At 42.3% G+C, this 4,683-nt stretch overlaps 1 protein-coding gene across 1 annotated transcript in view; it reads left to right on the top strand.

Moving 5' to 3' along the window:
* Positions 1 to 1,715: 1,715 nt before the first annotated feature.
* Positions 1,716 to 4,683, top strand: part of LOC123499809 (dipeptidase 1-like) — a 138,109-nt gene continuing 135,141 nt past the window's right edge. The window contains exon 1 of the mRNA XM_045248301.1: positions 1,716 to 2,339. The gene's annotated coding sequence lies outside the window, so the exon portion shown is untranslated. The remainder of the gene's footprint in view (positions 2,340 to 4,683) is intronic.

The following is a 4,683-nucleotide window of genomic DNA, read 5'->3' as shown; positions in this document are numbered from 1 at the left end:
CAAATTGATATGATTTCTACTTTACTACATACAGACACACACACACACACACACTACTGCTACTACTACTACTACTACTACTACTACTACTACTACTACTCTACTACTACTACTACTAGTAGTAGTAGTAGTACTATTCTACTACTACTCTTACTAGCAGTAGTAGTACTATTCTACTACTACTACTACTACTACTACTACTAGTACTATTCTCTACTACTACTACTACTACTACTACTACTACTAGTAGTACTATTCTACTACTACTACTACTACTACTACTACTACTACTACTACTACTACTACTACTACTACTACCAGTGCTACTACTTTTTCTACTACTTCCTTAGTACTACTACTACTACTACTACTACTACTACTACTACTACTACTGCACGACCCCGGAATATTAAAATTCTAATTAAACAACCTCTCTCTCTCTCTGTGTGTGTGTGTGTGTGTGTGTGTGGAGGAGCACCGGGAATAGCAATCTTCTATCCGATATTTATTTACTTCCCAGCACGATGAGGCTGAAAATCCAGGTAGCCATTCGCGAAACAAGGAGTCAGTGCTCTCGATTCGGTTCAATTCCATTCGGTGTTTTTAAGGTTCTAGAAGCAGAGTGACAAGATATCTAAATTATTAACTGAAAATCTCGCTAATCATCTGTGGCCGGCGAAAACAGTCGTGGTGAGAGAGCAAAGCGTTTCTGAATACTGGCCTTAGTAAATCTGACCGTGTGTGTGTGTGTGTGTGTGTGTGTGTGTGTGTGTGTGTGTGTGTGTGAAGGGTAATGTGGAGAGGGTGATAACTCAGAGTAAGAGTCGCGGAGGAAGGATAAAGAAGGAAAACTTGGTGGAAGTGGGATGCTGAGGGAGAGATAAAGAAGAAGGATGAGGAGTTAGGAAGACGTAGAAGAGGAAGAGAGAGAAGAAGAGACACATGAAGAGAACTGAAGCAAAGTATAAGAGTAACGCAAGGCAAAGTAGAAAGGATCGGATGAGAGGCGAAGAACAGAATAGATTTAACCTTTTGTAAGAGTTGGGAGCAATGACTCGTGAAACACTTCAGCGCCGCACCTTCGCTTTATACTTTGGAAAGGTTCTACATCTTCTAGGATACACGAGTTTTCAGGCGGTTTTATGGTTGCAGTCTTTAAAACCCGCAAATCATCTCTGCGGTCTTGGAAAACAATCGTGGTAAGAGCGAAGCGTCTCAAAATACAAGTTTTAATAAATAACGAGTTTTGAAGAGTATATTCATGATTTTTATTTATTTCTTGTTATGGCCTATAGCGCCTGTAGGCACACTTGAAGAGTGTATGGGAAGTGCTGTTCAGCTTCCGCCCATTAGTGGCGCAGGCAATTTTATTTATAGTGGTATCCATATTAGGGCACCCAAGCGCATCTTTGATGTAGCCACCTAGAACCTGTGTATCAAAGCGGTATTTGGTGGGATTCGAACCTAGGCGTGGACGTCTGCCCGATCCCACGCTCACCACCTTATCCACTACGCCATCTTCTCCCTGTAGTGATAGACATAAGATTTTTCATTATTGAAAAGGGAAACAATCTGCAGAACCCGGCAAACCATCTCTGTGACCTTGGAAAACAATCGTGGTGGGAGAGCAAAGCGTTTCAAAACACGGTCCCGTGTTCGGAGCTCTGTGGGACTCGAGCAGAAAAGATCGGGGGTCGCGCCAGGCGGCAGACAGCGGCTGCAGCGGCAGGACAAGTCAGAGAGTCAGTGCCTCAGTAGTAGCGGAGGAGGGAGGTTGTACGCATCCGCTTCTCCCTGTCACTCCACGCAGCCTCCTACAACCAAGTCATCCACGAGTGACCCCTTATATAACCTTACGTGTCTATACCTCCCCTTCCTCTTCCGGGACTCCAGGCAAGGAGAGAGGCTGAAACATTCCCTTGACGATCAAAAGTGCTGATGTTAATGCATTTCCTGTCCCCTGACGCACTTTGATGGAGAACTCTTAGGGTTGGCTCAGACGGCAGGAAACAGCGGGCCTTGTGTTGGGAAGTGCCCGGAAATACACCGAGGAAACACTGTATAGATAAAGAAAACTCTTTGTATGCGTGTATACGTGTGACTTGAGGCTTGCTAGAACTTAACATTATTTTTTTCCCCAACGTATTTACCGGTGTGACTCCTTACTTTCTCTCACCGACTCTCAACGCTACAAAAATCAACATCAATAGGAACTTCAGTAACCATTCCGTTTTAACTCGTGCACTCTGAAGCAGGCGAGGCGACACTGAAGGCTCACAGGCACACACACACACACTCAAGCTTCCAATGTGACTGCAAAGAGACGCTATTTTTACAAGGTGAGTTTATTAATGAGTCAACAGGTATATTTTGTTTTTTCTTAGGTGTTTTTTTCCACTTTTTTTTAACACTTTCTCTCTCTCTCTCTCTCTCTCTCTCTCTCTCTCTCTCTCTCTCTCTCTCTCTCTCTTTCCATGTTTCTACTTGTTATGAGTCATTTCACCTCTTTACTCTTGGCACAGTAATTAGTTTCCAGCGATTAGGTTTTATGTAATGGTGGTTGATAATTGTTTGACGTCTCTCTCTCTCTCTCTCTCTCTCTCTCTCTCTCTCTCTCTCTCAGGTAATTAGTTTCTGTTGATTAGATTTATGTAACATTGTTTGGTAATAGTTTGACGTCTTGTCCTTCCCACCTGTTCCCCCCTCTCTCTCTCTCTCTCTCTCTCTCTCTCTCTCTCTCTCTCTCTCTCTCTCTCAGCTCAATAACAGGAACATTTGCAGTAGTTTCAGTTAGGTGTGGACTCCTTGGTTGTGTTAGGTCAGCTTATGGTAGGTTAGGTTTGGTTAGGTAAGGTTAGGTTGGGCTAGATTTTGGTCAGTTTAGGTTAGTTTAGGATTGGGTTAGGTTAGGTTGCTTTAGGTTAGGTTAAGTTGAGGTAGGTAACGTTAGGTTAGTTAGACAAGGTTAGGTTAAATACATCAGGCAAGATTAGGTTAAAAGAAAGTTAGGTTGGGTTAGGTTAGGTTAGGTTAGGTCAAAGGATAGGTTAATATAAGGTTAGGTTAGGTTAGATAAGTCATGCAAGGTTAAAGGTTGGATTAAGTTAGGTAAGGTTAGGTTAAAAGGTTATGTCAGGTAAGCTAGGCAAGGTTGAGGTAGGTTGGGTAAGGTAGGTTGTGTTGGGTAAGGTTAAGGAGGGCAGGCAGGTAGGCGGGGTGTGATGGGGTAACAGTGCCTCATCAGCGTTCCATTACCCTTGACACGCTCCGTCTCAGGTTGTTAAAAAAGAAAAAAAGTGAAAAAAAGTTACTTGGGTATTTTTAACTCATTACTTGGACGTCCCGAAAGACACCCACGCACTCTCTCTCTCTCTCTCTCTCTCTCTCTCTCTCTCTCTCTCTCTCTCGCCGGGACAGAGCATGGCAGGATTAATGAACAACATATATATGGATTATGTTCAACTCAATTATTCTCTCCCTTACTCCCGATGAAATAAATAGTCTGGGTTTAACAGCGCCATAGAGAGAGAGAGAGAGAGAGAGAGAGAGAGAGAGAGAGAGAGAGAGAGAGAGAGAGAGACGGCCCTTCTGTAACCCGGAGTAATGAGCTCATATAACTAGCGAGAAGAGAACGTCAGGAAGAAGAGAGAGTGAATTGAAGGTGCTACTGTCACATCCTCATTCCCTTCTGTCTCACTTGTACCTGTATACTCAGACACGCTTTGGTCTGTCGTCACGATGGTTTTCCAAGGACACAGAGACGCTTATTTGAGGTCATATGATTGTTTCTCCACTTACTAATGTTGGGATTTAGTTTTTCTGGCTATTGAAGTGTAATAATGCACTTTGAATGCAACGTCGTGTCATTACTACGAGAGTCTTGAAAGTAGAGGTGTTTGGAAATACTGGCCATTAATACACGAAACTGTGATGTATCTTTGTTGTTCAGTTAATGTGTTACTGTCACATCCAGAGAGAGAGAGAGAGAGAGAGAGAGAGAGAGAGAGAGAGAGAGAGAGGGAGATGCATATTTTTCCTCAGTCCAGCATAACAAAAAACGGGAAAGTTGACACACCCTTGTAATGCATCACCGTTTTCTTTTCGTCACGTGAAGGGAGAGTGTTCTAAGGAGGGGGAGGGTGGACTCACTAAACAAGCAAGGGGATTCGAAACTCCTTCTTATGAACAACATTTCTCGTCATACAATGCGTTACTCAATTGATGAAGTGAAGCTCAGAAATGTAATGTAGTTTTCTTTTAATTTTCTTTCATCTATATTAATTTTCATAGTTTTACAATGCATGAATCATTTGCTTATAAACACTCTATAGAGATTAAATGAATTTGAGATACTTAACCCCTTCAGAACTGGGATGCATTTCTATCTTGTGTTTTGTGCACCATTAGATCATATTATTGACATTAGGAAGGGTCTATGGTGGTCAGAAGATTAATGGCCACAGTCTTCACTATTTTAATTCCTCATATGAGTTTCTGAAGCTGAAGGGATTTGAATATTTTTTCCTTTAACTCTTTCAGTACTAAGATGCATTTCTACCTTGAGTGTTGTGTACCATTAGACCATTTCATTGACATTAGGAAGGGTCTATGGGGGCCAGAAGATTAATGGCCACGGTCTTCACTATTTTAATCCCTCATATGAGTTTCTGAAGCTGTATAAAA

Source organism: Portunus trituberculatus, chromosome 50 (genome assembly GCF_017591435.1).
Source record: "Portunus trituberculatus isolate SZX2019 chromosome 50, ASM1759143v1, whole genome shotgun sequence".
Lineage (NCBI taxonomy): Eukaryota > Metazoa > Arthropoda > Malacostraca > Decapoda > Portunidae > Portunus > Portunus trituberculatus.
Note: the sequence above shows the minus strand (reverse complement) of the source record. Positions and strands in the feature narration are given on the sequence as shown.